This window comes from Athene cunicularia, assembly GCF_003259725.1.
Source record: "Athene cunicularia isolate RWA chromosome 5 unlocalized genomic scaffold, athCun1 chr5_part3, whole genome shotgun sequence".
NCBI lineage: Eukaryota > Metazoa > Chordata > Aves > Strigiformes > Strigidae > Athene > Athene cunicularia.
In genome coordinates, this window is record NW_020799103.1 from 8,222,957 (window position 1) to 8,239,184 (window position 16,228).

General features: G+C 39.6%; 1 long non-coding RNA gene across 1 annotated transcript in view; it reads left to right on the forward strand.

Moving 5' to 3' along the window:
- The window catches only part of LOC113481376, a 12,971-nt gene extending 1,326 nt beyond the window's left edge, over positions 1-11,645 (forward strand). The window contains exons 2-3 of the long non-coding RNA XR_003398671.1: positions 9,565-9,639; positions 11,592-11,645. This is a non-coding gene — a long non-coding RNA (uncharacterized LOC113481376). The remainder of the gene's footprint in view (positions 1-9,564; positions 9,640-11,591) is intronic.
- Positions 11,646-16,228: the final 4,583 nt, after the last annotated feature.

Below are 16,228 nucleotides of genomic sequence, written 5' to 3' on the forward strand. Positions count from 1 at the left end.
CACTTTCTTTTCTTTTCCTAATACGTATGTACAACAAACAGTTCGTGTCTGAACATGGTTAACATTTTAGCAATCTGGCATATAAACAGTTCTGTCAAGACAAAACACAGATTTTAAATGTTTGGCTCTGGCAGACCTTTTAGTGCTGCTGGAATGTTTCCTATTTTCAAGGTTACCTAATAAGCCTCTTAACTTATGGACAACTTCACTGAGTAATACTGATATCGTTGAATCATTTACCAATGACTGAAGCATACTCAGTGAAATAATGCAGCCATTCCTTTACAAGAAATGCAGGGGTACAGAAGGAATAGATTATTCCCTCCCCTCTCATCGCCTCCCCTCCCCTCCCCTCTCCTCTCCTCTCCTCATGGTTTATAAACATTTATGGTTTATGGGATATATTGCCCAGGTATACATGTCTGTCATCAACCAAAGAAAGGCATAACATGCTGGAAAGTTCATCACAGTGATTTCCCATCTCTTCTGTTTTGTTTTGGTTCACTGCCAACCGCAAGACTAAGCACTACGCTGTCTTGGTGAGAGTGGTTTGCTCATCTGTGACAAAGGAAAGATCTGGGTCTTTTATGCACATTTCTCATATTATGAAGTCCTTGTCATCTGATCAACACTCATTATTCTTTGGGAACAAGAGAGGAATTGGGATGAGTGTTAAAAAGGCTAGACTTTCTTAATCTCACATGTGGCCTGTCAATTTTCAGCTTGGGACTGCTTGGCAAGGAAAGCAAACCAATGTCCACACATCTATTTTTCCTGTGCCAAAGATTTTTATTGCACAGGGGTTGTCAATTTGGCACTCATCATTGACGTTAACGTTTAGAGGGGAAAGGCTTTTCTGGAATGGTCAAAGAGAGAAAGTGATCCATGTATTTGCATTTTAGTACTATTAGCGGTGCCGTATTCAGAGCAGCTCTCTGGTCTGAGGATGGATTTGCAGGGTAACTGCATTTTTGTAGGTTTCCTTTGAAACAGAAACAAAACAGAAAAGGAAGCACCAAACCACGATTTTAAAAATAGGATGCTTTAAGATGCCTCCTGGAAGTCACAGGCTGTCCTTATATCGTTCAATTTTTTGAATTCTTCAAGAGTGAGAACAGACTCAGTTGTCAACAGAGTGCTGTTCACAGAAACTAGGCAGGAAAATGAAAGAAGGCTCGCTATTGTTCGGCGATGTGGTGTAGGCTGCAAGAATGCGTTGGGAATGCAGGGCCTGCATGTCAGGCAGAGAGAGAGGTCTTTGTGTGAAAACACTGAAGCAGAATGTCAATCATATAAATAACTATTGTCTCATTTTTTTATCTTGATCATTGCTATCACACTTCTTCAACTGGAGTCCATAAGGATAGTTATCAATTCTTGGAGCATACTGGTATCTAATCGAGGCTGTCCAGATACTGCATGCAGGGGAGCTGACCTACCATGAAGTGGAGAACAGAGTTGGAAGCGTCATACCTCTCATGTGTCCTCTCCTTTATATCACATTCTGATCTAGTCTTGATCATCATTTATGGATAGGTAACATACAGCCACCCTGCTCTGGTGTCACTTAGAAGCAGCATTGTTTTTTGCTAAATGTCTTTATCATTCCCCAAAGGAATGTGCACGATTTCAAATATTCATAATTGAAAAAGGAAAATGTTGGCTAATAGAAAGGAAAGCTGCACATTTATGCAAGTGTAAAAAACATGCTTTATCTCTACAATGGTTAACCTTGTGTCTGGGTGCAATGATGTAAGCACTGTTATGAAATTCCTCAAAATCCTGAACAAAATAGAGTCAACATGCCTGAAAATGGTGCATTTGTGATTAAAATAATTTTACTCTTTAAGCAAATTAACACTTGAAACAGAAGCTTGCAAAGCTGGGAATAACATACCTGTTATGACCTGAATTAAATTGACCTCCTCTGAAGTCTCGCTTCTCATGGGTTGGTGTTAGTTTGTGATGCTTAAGGCAGATCCGCCTTTGAGCTAACACATCACTGTTTTGCTTGCCAGTAATGGGAGGAGATCACATACTGAAAAAATCCACCCCACTGGGAGAAGTTGAGCCAGTATTTTGTTAGCCTACACCATGTGCGGTGTAGCAATCATAAGGGATCTGTTTCAGCGGAGTCATTTAGGGCCAGGAGGAGCAAATCCTGCAAGCTGTTTTGAATACCCGTGCAGACGTGGCACTCAGAGGTGAGAGCTGCTGGGTGAACAAGCAGGAGATAAGCGGTACCTCCTGAGGTACCTGAGCAGTACAGGGGACCCAGTTCTGGACCATAAAATCAGGGAGAATTTTGCCAAAAAGTTACCTTTAATCACGGCGTTGCGGAGTACTGGCCACATTATTATTCCTGTGTACCAAGGCCCAGCTGGGATGGCCATATCTCACAACCACTTCTTCCTGACATGGTGACTAATCTAGGGAGCAAGGAGTAGAGTGGGACAGCTAATAACAAATGCCTCTTAAGTCACACGTCCTTAGGCTCCTAGCATACTCCATTCCATTTTATCCTGAGTATTGACAAGCAAGAGCATTTGACCATAGGATATGGGCTTTCCTCCTCCTCAGGTATAACTTCTGGAAACTTTAAGTCAGTATTACTAGGGTTCTCACCAAGGGAAGCTGTCCTAAGTGCCACCACACCACCTCTAACCATTTACCAGCAGAGGTATGAATTGAGACAGGAAGCTGATCCATGTTAAAACCACCCGATCTTCTACCAAATTAGTTTTAACCCTATACAGGCTTTTTGGGCCAGATGACCATCTAGCTGCACAAACAAGTTATATTAACAAGAGAGAAGGCAGCAGGGACAGGAGGAGGCAAGGAGCTAGGAGAGATCAGGGCAGCTTGTGCTTCAGCTCCATCTCAAGGCAACACTCACTGTGCACCTCCATACCTGCTCCAGGACGTGGGAGCTTAGACTTCTACTGATCCACATCTCTCTCCTGTGTTGCACCTTTAGCCACCATATGTTCTTTACTGTTTTCCAAACACATACTCGAGGTCTTCTTGAAGAGAGCCTGAAGAGCATGGACTTCAGGGCAATCATGTTTCTTCACCAGCCTATGCCACTGTTTATTTGGTATAGTGAATAAAGTATAGGTCATAACAAAATCTCAGTTTGTTTAAATCAGTGTAGCTGTCTTCATTTCAGTAGGGCTGTGCTGATTTGTACCAGCTGAAGATTTATTTCACTACCTCAGATTTCTTCTTCGTTTTTATAGCAACTGTAGCTGTATAGCACTTAATAACAGCACGTTATTATGTTAGAGTTTTCCATGATTCATTTCAGGAATTCAAAGTACACATAACCATTTGTACTTACTGCTTAAATGCTTTGCAGAAAATCATCTTGATTGTAGAAGCAAATCTTGTTTGTGTGCAAAAGTACTGCTAATTTGTCCAAAACTGGAAATTGCCAAAGTGACCAGAACACAGAAACCTACAGGATGCATGTGCTGTTGTGAATGGCCAATAACTGAAGAAAGTTGTATATTGTTTTACAAAATTTTAAAATGTTTTTCAGACTCTAACCCATGAAAAATATTCAGTTTCATTCTAGAGGGTAAAAACCTTTGGAGAAAGATTTTACATCTGTTCTATTTTGGTTACAAAAGCAGTAATTTTTTTCCCCCATTAAAACACAATTCAGAACATATTTTAATATGAAATCCTGCAAAATCTTACCGAAAAAAGTTGTTACAGTTCCTTGGGGAAGAGGGAAGGGTTGTTTCTTTTGCATTTGTCTTGTGTTGTGAGGGTGTAAAAAGGAAAATTTTTTCTAATAGTAATAGTTTAGTCAAAAGCTATTTTATAAAGAAATATGATTTGACCGAGATAGTGGCCAATTCTTGATTTAGATTTTTTAGCTTTTATTAGCACTGTACAAAGCAAACACTCTAGTTGGGATTCCAAACTACAACTACCAAAAATCTCTGATGACTAATACTTCCTGGCTGTACTTCATGCTGGCTTGAAAAGAACAAGACTACTTTTTGTCTAAGCCTGTACTAATGTTATATAAAAGGTTGTGAAAAAGGTTGTGTAGGTCCATCCACAAACATCCATCTTTTGCATATGCTTGTGGTGTTTTTGCTAGTGGCTTTGGAGCGAGTTAATCTAATGTTTAATTAAAACATTTAGCTTTATTTGAAGCATGCTTTTTTTTTTTCTTTTTTTTTTTTTTTTTTTCCCCCTAGCTGACTATTTTTCATGCAGGGATTTGCTGCAGTCCCAAAAGAAGAATGAATAATGTTTCCTATTTTGACCACAGAGTGATCTGATCTTGCATGTTGTCAGTGGACATTGCTACTGACTGGCTTCCAGGGAGAAAAACATCCGTTGTCCACTCCGTCCCAGCCGCAAGGTCATATGGCAGCAGGGTGTCCTGCTGGTGGGCAGAGCATGTGATGGCGAGCTGGGATTCCTGGATTCTTGCCTTGCCATGACACTGAGTCAGGCTGCGACTCTGGACAAGTTAATGAGTCCTTAATTAAAATGAAGGTGATAGTACCCACATCTCCAAAACATTATGAAGGTCATTTCCGTGTATTTAGGGGACTCTTTGACCCTCAGATGAATCTGTCAAATGGCCACAGATCAAAAATAACCGTTCAAAGTCCATGCAGGACTGAGCACATGTCTGATTTTCTGTAGGCATCTGGACCCACCAACCCCCAGATTCAGAAACATCATAAAAATATGATTCCTCAAGAAATAAGGACTGAGGAAGATCTACATGAAAAATTCTCTTTTCACTCAGAAGAAGATATTCTGTCTTCCCATTCCTGCTCCCTCCCTTCAATCAAAAAAGGACCTTTCATCTAGCTGCTTAATCCCTGCTAGCTCCCACCCTCATGCCTTGTTCCTCCCTCGCTCTTCATTAAGCCCTACATAATGTATTTCCAGTCAACACTGACTGGAAATGTAATACTCCCAGCTGCACTGCCAGCACTACTCCCAGTCCTTTCCTCTGCTGGCCTCAGCTGCTGTTATGGTCCAGCTCCCCCAGTTACTTTTCCACACTGGGGAAAGGCTAGAACTGGCAGGAGACTCCAGCAAGACCAGGAACACCCAAGATTTGGGAGAAGGCTGGAAGAGGAGGCTGGAAGGAGTGGGCTGGATCAGAGTTTCCCCCACCTCTAAATTGGTCTCAATGTCCTGTGATTAAATTCTCTCCCTCCTCCCTGCCACAGCACCCTCCCATGGATGCTCTCAAATACAGAATTATTACCCACTGTCCTATGGGGAATTGCACTTTGTAAGAATCTCACTGGTCAGAAGAGCTCAACTTCCAGTTTGTCATCCTTATAATGACCAGATTTTCAGATGTGTTCAACATTTTACATTTATTTGCCAGCTACTCTCTGTAAAGTTTGGTTATAGCAGCCGGAAAGACAAAACTTTATGAAAGGAAAAAATAACTGTAGAAAGAATTTGTTCAGAAAATCAACATCCTGTCCAAAAGTCCAATTCCTATGTGTACTTCAAGATCCTGTGAAAAAGTCACTGATGTTTAATGAAACTTTTTTCAGCAGCCATATCAATTTTATATAGCTATTTTTCTTTGCTATTTGTACATTAAAACATGGTATCTGCATTTGAAGAGTTCATCTTTGATCCTTGCACTATTTTCATCTAACAGTTTTGTGGTTATCTTCATCCTTATACTTCAGATAACTGAAAGTTTCTGCAGGCTCCCTTATTGATTCTCCCTCAATTTTCATTCTCTTCTCAGGCTGGATTTTTGTTTAGACAGGTCATTCTCAAAGCAGAAACTTAACAGAGTTGTATTACCCTGACAGATGATAAACTTCTGCTTCCTCAGCCTGTATCACTTGGGCAGGGCTGTACTGAGGGTCACCAGGAGGAACACTCCTACCAACAGTTGTGGCCACGAGGAATTGAGACAGCGATTCAGCCTCTCAGGGCCTGACAGCACTGCCTCTAAACCACAGATCCCCTGGGTCAGGGAAACCTTGGGACAGACATCCTGGGACTATCTCAATCTTCTGGCACCCCAGAACTTGATGAGGATGCTCTAGCATGGGGTTATGCCACACATCTTAGCTACAGCTGTGTAGTGTGTACGCCTTGACACAAAGAGGTTGCTATAAAATGACTGCTCTGTTCTAAATGTTGCTGGCAAATTGTCGTGAACATGGGAAAGAAACAAGAGTGTTGAGAGCTCTGGGTATAATTGAAATATTTAAATATTATGTATGGTGACGCCTGTAATTCAAAATTTGCTGTGGTAAACACAGCAGAAATTACTGTAGCATAATGTTATTCCATATTCTAAGCCAGATTCTTGAGGTTTATTTTATTTATATCACATGCGGCTGGGAGAAATAACTCTAGGAAGGCGCATACCATATATTTTCTTTTCAAGTTGCCAAAATATGTAAGAGAAATCAATGGCTTAGGACTCTTCTCTATGGCTAGAGATTTATTTTTAACCTCTTGGTGTGCCAAATACAGGAACAATTATTAATCTGTCCTGAAACTGCCGATACAACCTGCTAGGAACAGATGGTGTGAATGAAAAGGCAAAAGTGTCCATTTTTAATATTCAATAGATTAAAAAACTGAAATTCTTTAATCTGATCTAACCTCTTGTGACTGAGGGTCTACGGTATTGACTTAAACACAGTATCAATAGCTTTGATATGAACCTGAATCAGCCAGGGAACTGGAACTTCTGAGATACTTCGTACCTCTAAATGATGCTGCATGTTCCTAGTCTGTGTTGACTTTGGTGGGAGATGAGCACTAAGGGTTGCTCTTTGGCACCTCAAAAACTCCACCCTCAGCAGAGCACCTCATGTTGCAGGTACTGTGTGGCTGCACAACAAGGGTGCTCGTTTAGGTCTGAACTTGCACGGTAGTTAAGAACCGACTCCTGTCAATGCCTAGGGATGGAAAAGTATTACATTACTAGATATTATCTCAGTCTTGCTGTACTTATAAATCTCAATTACACCATCAGGAAGTCTTGCCAGCCATCGTTTGGATACAGTTGGCACAAACACACACAGAGAACAAACCCAAAAAATCCCAAACTGCAAACCTGCTTTATTTTTCAATTAGTTAAGGATTGTGGAAACCTGAGTCTTGCAGCCTATGGTGATGTGTACTTCTAGTGAGGCTGCGTTTTGCCTTGTGTGCCACTGCTGGTGGGGGGAGACTGTCAGCAGCAGGAACACAGAATTTCACAACTTCCCCTGAGAGATGGATCTCAACCACAGATTCAAACTCACCTCACCTATGGGAAAGGCTGTGTCTGAATTTTAGGCTTGGGACTGCTCGTTATTTCTTTTAATATCTCTGCAGCCCAGATTTATTTGTGAGAAACAAGGCAGGGGGAACTCAAAGCCACATCAGCAGCTTGTATGTAAAGACAGTGCTATTACCAAGGTGCAGGTGAAGGACAGCCTGAAGTTTTTGCATGAATAATTTCCCAGGTCAGGTATCCTGTCACTATGTACTTGCCAAGCAACTGCAGCAGAGGTGGACAGATGACAAACTCTGCCTGCATGCCTCTGGGAGAAATGAAAACTCTCTCTGCAAACCAGGGGCTGCAATTTGAGAAGCTGCTACTTTCTCTACTTTTAATGTCTTTATTGGTACTTGTCTACATAGGACCCTGTCATCCTGGCAGGCCAGCAGCTCTTCACCCACAAATCCCAGATCTGGTCCAGGCTCCCTCCTGCAGTTGTTCCGCTCTCCTCAAGTGTGGCCCCTCTGCCCCTTTCCGCCTACGTGTCCGCACACAGAAACCACTGACCACGGTCAGGCAGTCCCCTGACAATACAGCATGTGGGAAAGCTCTTCCAGGGCGAACGGCAGCCTTTCAAGAGCTCAGGCCAGAGAGTAAAGGCCGATGCACCATGGGAGAGCACTGAAAGGACATTTAAGTTTTCTGATGAAGGGAAAATGAGCTCTCCCCTGTGGGTTTTTCTCTGGAGGCTACACAAGTGAGATTTCTGAATTGAAGGAGTGGAAGAAAAAGTAAAAAAACATTAAAAAGTAGTCAGCTAGAAAGATGTAACTCTAATTTAGCATTTTATCATAGTGATGCTAGGTTCTGCTATGAAATGGAAGATGCTGGGAAATGCCACCAAAGATTCACTTAAATGTCCTGTACAGCCCTTGCCTTGGTATCAATGCTTTACTTTTCCCATGGTGCTTTCCAGCATTCAACTCTGCATGGTCAGATTCCTTATCTGAACCTGGAGTTTTGCAGTGTTTCATCTTTCATGGTCTGAATTGTATGAGTTTATATTGAATTTCTAACCCGTAGTGAGGAGACCAGACTATTACATGAAAGTGGTGCTGAATGTAAAACACATCACACCATCGAAGCCTCTTTCATGAATATGTTTCATTTTGAAGTTGTATAACAAAGAAAAAAAGAAAGCCACACCTCATGAGCATTTGCAGTGATGTCTACAGAATTTCTTACTGTGAGGAGATTTTTTTTTTTCATTATTGTGTTGCAAGTCTCTCTGTCTCCCTGGCTACTAGTAGAATTCTGCACTATCATCCATGAATGAAGTCTGAATATCAGCGTATATATCTCTGAATGTGTCCACAAAACATAGGTTTCCTTAGGGTGAAGATATTCTGTATCCGTGTGGAAAACAGCTTCAGCACTTCTGTGAATGATAGAGTCTCCAAAGTACAACCAGCTCTTGTCATCACAACATGGCAACTCTGAAAAATAAATGAGAGGTCAAAGACTTGATATGAGATTGCTCAGATCTTTGTAGAAGTGGAACTAGGATTATCTTTCTTTTTTTATTCTCTGTGTGTATCATAGTTCTCATTCATATTTCTCTTATGTGTGGTGAAAAACAGTTAACTGTTAAGCTTTATTATATTACTGCAAATAGCCCAGATCTCTAGTTTGTCTGCTAGATCTCATCGCCTCACTTAAAAACTTTTTTTGCTGGTTTGTTCTCAGAAAAGAGAGTTTTCCATTCTCTAGTAGCATTTTAAAAGGGAAAAGTCCCGAACCGAATAAGCCCTTAGAGCTCAAGGGAAACATCTCCAGTACTATCTGCAGAGGAAACGGGAATCTCAGGGAGTTCCAGGTGCTGCCCCACCTTTGCCATGCCTAGTGCTGCTGCAAACACGAGCAATCAGTGCCAGTAAATATCTCTCATTGCAAGGCAGCCCGGGACCCAACACTGGACAGGAGCTTGCGCCATCCTTGGCACAACTAAACCTGATATGAGCTTAGCAGAGACAAAAGACGCTTGAACCAATGGGTGATGACTTATGAGCACTGAGGGAGGAAGTCAGCCCACCACAAGCAAATTTTTCTGCTGTCTAGTTGTACTAGGAAAACACTGCAAAAACAGAGAAAAAGCCAGAAAATGGGAAATTACATCTTCAGGGTTTGGGGGTTTTTTTTTAAATCATGTTTCAGTCCACTATTTGATATTATTCTTTTTTTGGTTTTATTATTTAAAAAGGAAAAACAAAACATTTTTCTTTTTTTTTTTTTTTTTTTTTTTTTTTTTTTTTTTTTTTTTTTTTTTTTAGTCTATATATGGAACCATGCAAGGTATGGATTATACAGAATAGCCCAGCCCCATTTTGAAGTAAGAGGAGAGAAAGGTCAGCATTTTACAGGACTGAAACCTAAGTACCACCAGACTTCCTGACAACATGTAAACTGAAGGAAAGTCTGCAATAACTTAACCTTTTTTTGAATGAGTGCCTGGTGCTGGAAGGTATCTAGAGCCATTGACAAGAAAGGCATCTGAGGACACTTAGCATTAGCCAGGCAATATTTAACATCTTCCAAGATCAGTGTCTTGGCAGGCAGAAGCAGAGATGTAGATTTTTTAGCATCCAAAAAAAGAAAGGTGAAGGGTTCATCCCAGTTCTAGGTGGTATTTTAAAGCTAGCATGGTTAAGGCATGCCCAGTGCTGTTGCCAGCGGCTTGCAAACCGTTCACTTTTGAATTTTTCCTGTCTGAAGGACCAGATCAGAGTTGGAGTTGGCATTTAGCACAAATATAGAGCAGGTTTCAAGCTTACACCTCATTTGTTTCATCATCAGACCATTTGTATTTTCTATAGATCTTAAAAACAAACTCTTCCATACTTCAGCTCATCTAAATTGCTCAGTAGTCCTCTTGATACAGGTGAGTGATGACTGACATCAGTTGATGATCTACTCTTCCATTGGTAATTCTGAGATTTAGCCTTTTTGCAACAAAATCACAGAGAATTAAGCCATTTGTGGCAATGACTATAGTCAAAGACTATGAAATAAAACCAGGTGCATGTATAAAATAAAAGTATCCATTATATGATCACATATATGTATATATTTATAAAAATTTCAGAAGCTCACTTGCCAGAATTCTAAAACTGGTGATGAGATGACAGGTGAGAAATATGAAACTTTCAATTCACAGATAGTTTTCCCTTTATGGCTCATGTGATTGTATTTGAAAAAATATTTCTATGAAAATTAAGAAACTTGAGTCACCACCCACACCCAAGATATATATGTATGTGTTCATGTGTATATGTAGGAGTGGTATATATAGAGAGACATATATGAAAGATATAAAGAAAGAATATTATGGAAGAAAAACTGTTGAATCTTATGATCATTAGCACTGAACCCCATAATGTCTTGGAGAACTCAGAGCTAACCCTAAATAACAATAAATCTACTTTTTGTTGGAATTTCAAAACTATTTTATTATTTTCTCTACTATGTTGCTTTGAAAACTACACTATGTTTTCACTTGCCTGCCTTCAACACAGTTTAGTTGCCACTTATGTGATGCAATTTACACTCCATTAATTCCAACATTTCTGGTAGAATAACACCCAGAAAAATAGAGTATGATATTCTGGCATTATTTTATTCTATCTGTATTGAAGCAAAGGAATCATTTAAATTCCAAGAACTGAGCTGGCAGAAATTATTTTAGCTGCAGGAGATAAAACTAAAGATAGTGTTAAACCTTCATTTATAAAACAGAAGTCTTCTGCACACACAAACCCACATTTGCATGTGTAATGTAAGTTGATTCTTCCTCAGGGGATATTTTGCCAGTGTAAGCATGAAAGAATACTGGGTCAGCTGTTAAAGTGGTGCACATGCATAACTTGCAAATTTTATTCGATCTGTTGTGTACAAATGTGTGAATCTGAACACAGAGCAGCAAAAACTTCAGATCATGAGGTGGAGGTGGAGAAACCAACTACAATAATGAAATATCTCTTTCTCCATCATTCTTAAATTCTCAAAGGTCTGAGGCAGGTCTGGATCTATTGCACACCTTTCTGTAGTAACAAAGCATTTTAATGGCAATTCATATTTTGGAACAACATGCCTATTTCCCCTTATCAGCAAGATGTTTGCCCTTTTTTTTTTTTAATACATTACTGATATGTATTTATATATAAATATATATTTATATGCATGCTGATATGTATTTATATAATAAACAAATATTATACAGACTTACAGAATATTTATCATAGAATCTAGACTATGCATGCCTTAAGAGTAGAATACAAACTGGTTTATATATATTTTGCAGTATATGAGAAAATTTTCAAGTGCAATGCCTAGTTCATTGCAGATCCAAGTGTAGCCACGGCACTGCTATGAATACTACTGATGGTCAGTATTACTGGATTGCAGGATTACTATGGTCAGTAAGTGTCCTCAGTTGCCAAGAAAATAGACAATCGTTTCTTGCTGCTGTATAATATTCAGGAAATACACTTGACAACTGAGAGAATTCAGTTGGTCCTGCTGTAGTAAAACTGGTGAAGATTCAGACTTCCCATTAGATAGAACAGCATTGCACTGTGGTTGAAACACTTCTTTTTTAATGACTAGTGAAATCACACAGTGCCTGGGTAGTAAGCTCTATCACACAGGCAAAATCCACTATATTCTTACCAGAAGACCCTCTGCCGTTAAGCTGCTATCTGACCTAAGGCAGGCTCCGTAGCTTTCCCTGTATGTAAAGTGAGAATAATGTCCTTTGCAGGATGCGTGTTTATTTATTACAGCAATATGTATAAGTATTAATAAGCTTATTTCTGTCTGCCAAAAAAATTACTTCTTCAGTTTTTATCAGTGAAATACAGTCAAGTCATCCAATAATTTGCTTCTTTGGCATACCCTCCACTTGCTATAATGAGGAATAAACCAAGAGTATATCTCAAGAAATATATGGTTAGAATTAATGCTTTTATGTTTTACATATTTTGTTATTTTTGCCTCAAATCACAGTTCAGTTCAGCGTGATCTGACATGGTTGAAATACTGAAACCCCCACTCCTCCAAAGCAGTGTTTATTATAGAAACCACAAACTTAACCTAACCTAGAGCAGCTTTTCCAGCAGTGATATAATTACAGTAGTTATTGTTGCAATAAACCAGATGTTCCTGAACTGGAATGAAAGCACTCCCCCCCGCATTACATTTGTTACATTGCCTCTTTTCAAGTTTCACATCAGCTGTTCAGAAAGCTCTTTCCTGGTTGAGTGTCACTTACAGATTCTTGCATGAGTCTTGTAGTGTAAAAGAATGAAATACTGGCAGGCTTCAGATTTTCATTGCTTTCCTTATAACCTCAAACATGACAGTTATCAATGTCACTAATTCTTGCCCTGGTTTAAAGACACTTTTTGTCCTTCAAGACACTTTTATTCAACTAAAAAAACACTTTGAAAAACCCACTTATCTTTCACATTGAATGAGGACATTGTTCTGTACAAAAAGACATGTCCCACTCCTACAAAGCCGATGAAGCTGGCCGCAGACTGCAGTGAAGCCATCATTTTACCCCACCATGTTGAGCAACTTAGTAGTTAGGCAACGTGGGTAGCTTTGGAGAAACGCAATCTTTTAACCGCTGTATCAGCTGTGGTTGTAATCGTGGGCCATGAACAACCATTCAGCCCGGACCAAGAATATCTATCATTACTTAAACATTACACATCTTATATTTTTAACAGCGTGTTAGTCAACACATTTCTAATATTTCCCAGCCCAATCAAGTCCTAACTGTAAAAATATGTTGCCAATAAAGAAATGAACTGTGTTTAAACTACTAGGATCTTAGACATGAAAGCTGTTATATATATTTTATGTGTGCAAGAAATCCTGTCTCAGAATGAATATGAAAAGTCAAGAAGTCAGAAGATTGCTTTATGACACTTACTGTGCCATATAATAATACAATAAAGAAACATAAACTAGACTTCAGGTTTTGTTTACTTACAGGTAAGTTCTCATGAAAATACAGGAACAGTAAGAATGAATTATCTTATCAACTATCTGAACACGTCATGGCAATCCTGGAAGAAACCTTTGTAATGTTCAGTTATATGTGCTGCTCATTTTTCTGTTCACTAATGGTAAACTATTAGTCAGCCCATCCCCGTGGTAACTGTAACATAACAAGGGAGACGAAACAGGGACAAATTCACCCCGTGAAGTGGTCTGCTAAATTTACACTTTGTAAAATGTAAATGTTTCTTATAGAAGGAATTTACATGACTCTGAAACACGGTCCAATTTTTCACTGATGTGGTAGGGGATGCAGACGTTGTTGGCCTGATTTTACAAAAATCTTTGAAAATGGGCCATAAAATAGCTGAGGAAACCCAAGAGACACCCACACGTTTGGAAGCAGATTATAAGACAGCTCTGTTGCTCAGCCACAATCAGCTCCCTGCTTTCAAAAGAAACGGTATCAATTTCACATTTTTTGCTTTCCTAATGGGAATGTGTCAGAACTGAAATAAATAAATAACTGGGACCCATGTCCAGGAAGTCTTGACATCTTTCCCATCACGGAGGCTGGGAGGCCCCTGCGCTTCCTCCCTGGCCATGACATGCCCGGTGAATATTTCCACCACCCACACTTTATTCATTCTTAACCCTCCTCACCCACTCATCATTACAGCTGTGCAAAGCATCCATTACAAACCCTGAAGCCATCTGAAACCTACCTTTATAACTTTGTTATGTGCTTCACACACAGCTGGGATTGGTTGGACTTTTGGTAAATTAGCTTTCGAGACAGTCGACCCCCACTTTCATGCAAATTTGGGCCCAGGTTAAGGTGAATGATTTATGGGTTGAGTATTTTGAAAATCGCTGAGAGAGTTTCATATCACTGCATCGTGCTTCACTGCGTAGATCTCTGTTGTATTCATGGAAATCAAAAAAGATATGTATATAGTACACTGCAAAAGGGAATAATAATAGCAGTCAGATCCCAAATGTGCTCCATGCATTGCAAACAGTTCCTGGCCTGAAGGACCTGGGCGAAAAAAAAAAAAGAAAAAAAAAGCTCTCTTTCTCTCTTTTTAACTCTTTAACACTTACTGCTTCAAAGTGTAACTAACTCATAAATTTTTTATTACATTCCTTCGTTTAGCACATATGCATGCCACTAGCATTTCAATTAGATACGAACTCATGCAAGGGGTTGCTGTAACAATGCTCTCAGACAGGAAGTATAGGGAAATCCAGACTACAAAATTTAGATTCAAAGCTAGATTTTCTGTAGTCAAAATAAGAGATTTATTTGGTTGGTGATGAAAGTTTGAATTTGCAAAATTTGGATTTGGATCCTCGCTGAGACTTTGGCCAGCCCAGTCAGCAAAATTAAGCAGCTTATTGCTAAATGGAGACTAGATTACACCACCCCTGCTGAGGGACATCTTGCTCAGTTAGTTTTCAGAACCATGAGGCAATTTGCTTAAAAACACTGACCGAAATTATAGATAACAAGTTTTTTAAAAAGAGAGATTCGAAGGACAGGATTAAATATAAGAGGTTCTATGGCTTCTTAGTCACACAGTATTGAAGAACCTAATTCTGAATTTTAATTTTTAAAGGAATCCCAGACTATTTAAGGTAGAAGTACCAAGTAAGTCATTTAACATCTTAACTCAAAACAAAAGAACTTCCTTGGTTTCAGTTTGCAGCATGACAACTTTTTATCTGCAAAACAATCTTTTATTTTTTTATTGTGAATGACTCCATGAAGAAGACTGTAAACACTTCATCAGATCCCAACTGTGGAACACCACTTCCTGCTGATACCAAAATATTAATGTAAGTGAAATCCAGAGGGACGGTTTTCTGTGTGTAGTGACAGTTCCTTTGTCATCAGATGACTTCAGTTATTTTTTTTAATCCTGTAATGCCACCTGTTTATCAAGTTGTTTTCAAGATAAGTGGGGAATAGTCTTGAAAAGTTTGTGTAAATCTTGAAAATGGCTTGAAGTGGAGTTGTCTTGGACTTATGGTCATATTAAGAAAAGTATCGAGGCATGAGATTCAGCTGAGCAAAGGTAGATAGACACGTCGTAAGCAACAGTATCTGAACTGGTCACCATGGCATGAGGCACTGTTGGGTCTCAATTCTCATTCTCCTGGATGAATCACAGCTTACATATGTCTGTTTCTTCCCATCAGCTACGAGGGGAACGTGAGTGACCAGCTGATGTGTCGCTAAATGTCTGCCTACCTCCACATTGGGTGAGGCGACCTCTGCTCCCGGTGTCTGCTGAGTGCCCTCTGCAATGGAAAATTTGGTGGAGGAGGAAAGGAGTCAGGACAAACATGCAGCACTATAGAGGTCAGTGCTTTATCCTGTTTTGCTAAAAGTAGAATTCTTCCCTTGGTCAAGAATCATTAAATAAAAATAGTATGTAAAGGATCAGCATGGAAACATTAACAGTAAATGACAAGACTATCAGAGGTGCTCTGTGAAGAAATGAGTCACAAAAATAAAATAGTAGCAGCTAGAATGGCAACATTAGAACCCCAAAGTAGTGTATTTATAACAGTCTTTAATCACCACCTTCATGTCCCTCTGTTATTCACAGTTGTCGAAACATTACATTCACCTTTTGCTTAGGGCTTGGTTTTGTGAAGTGCTGAGCATCCTCATCTCACATCAACATCAACACGTTGTAGACTTATACCCAGGGAGTGATAAAACACGGCACATAATGTTTCGTATTGCATATGTGTGGATGGCTGCGAATCAAGGAAACAGTTGCTTTTAAATAAATGATGTGAGACTAGAAAAGTGATAACATAATGCATGATTTGAGAGCAAAATCCCAGCGCCTTTAAATTCATTTCAGTAACAGTAGAGTGGTGCCACTAACAGCGCTGTTCTGAGGAGTCAGTTGGCAT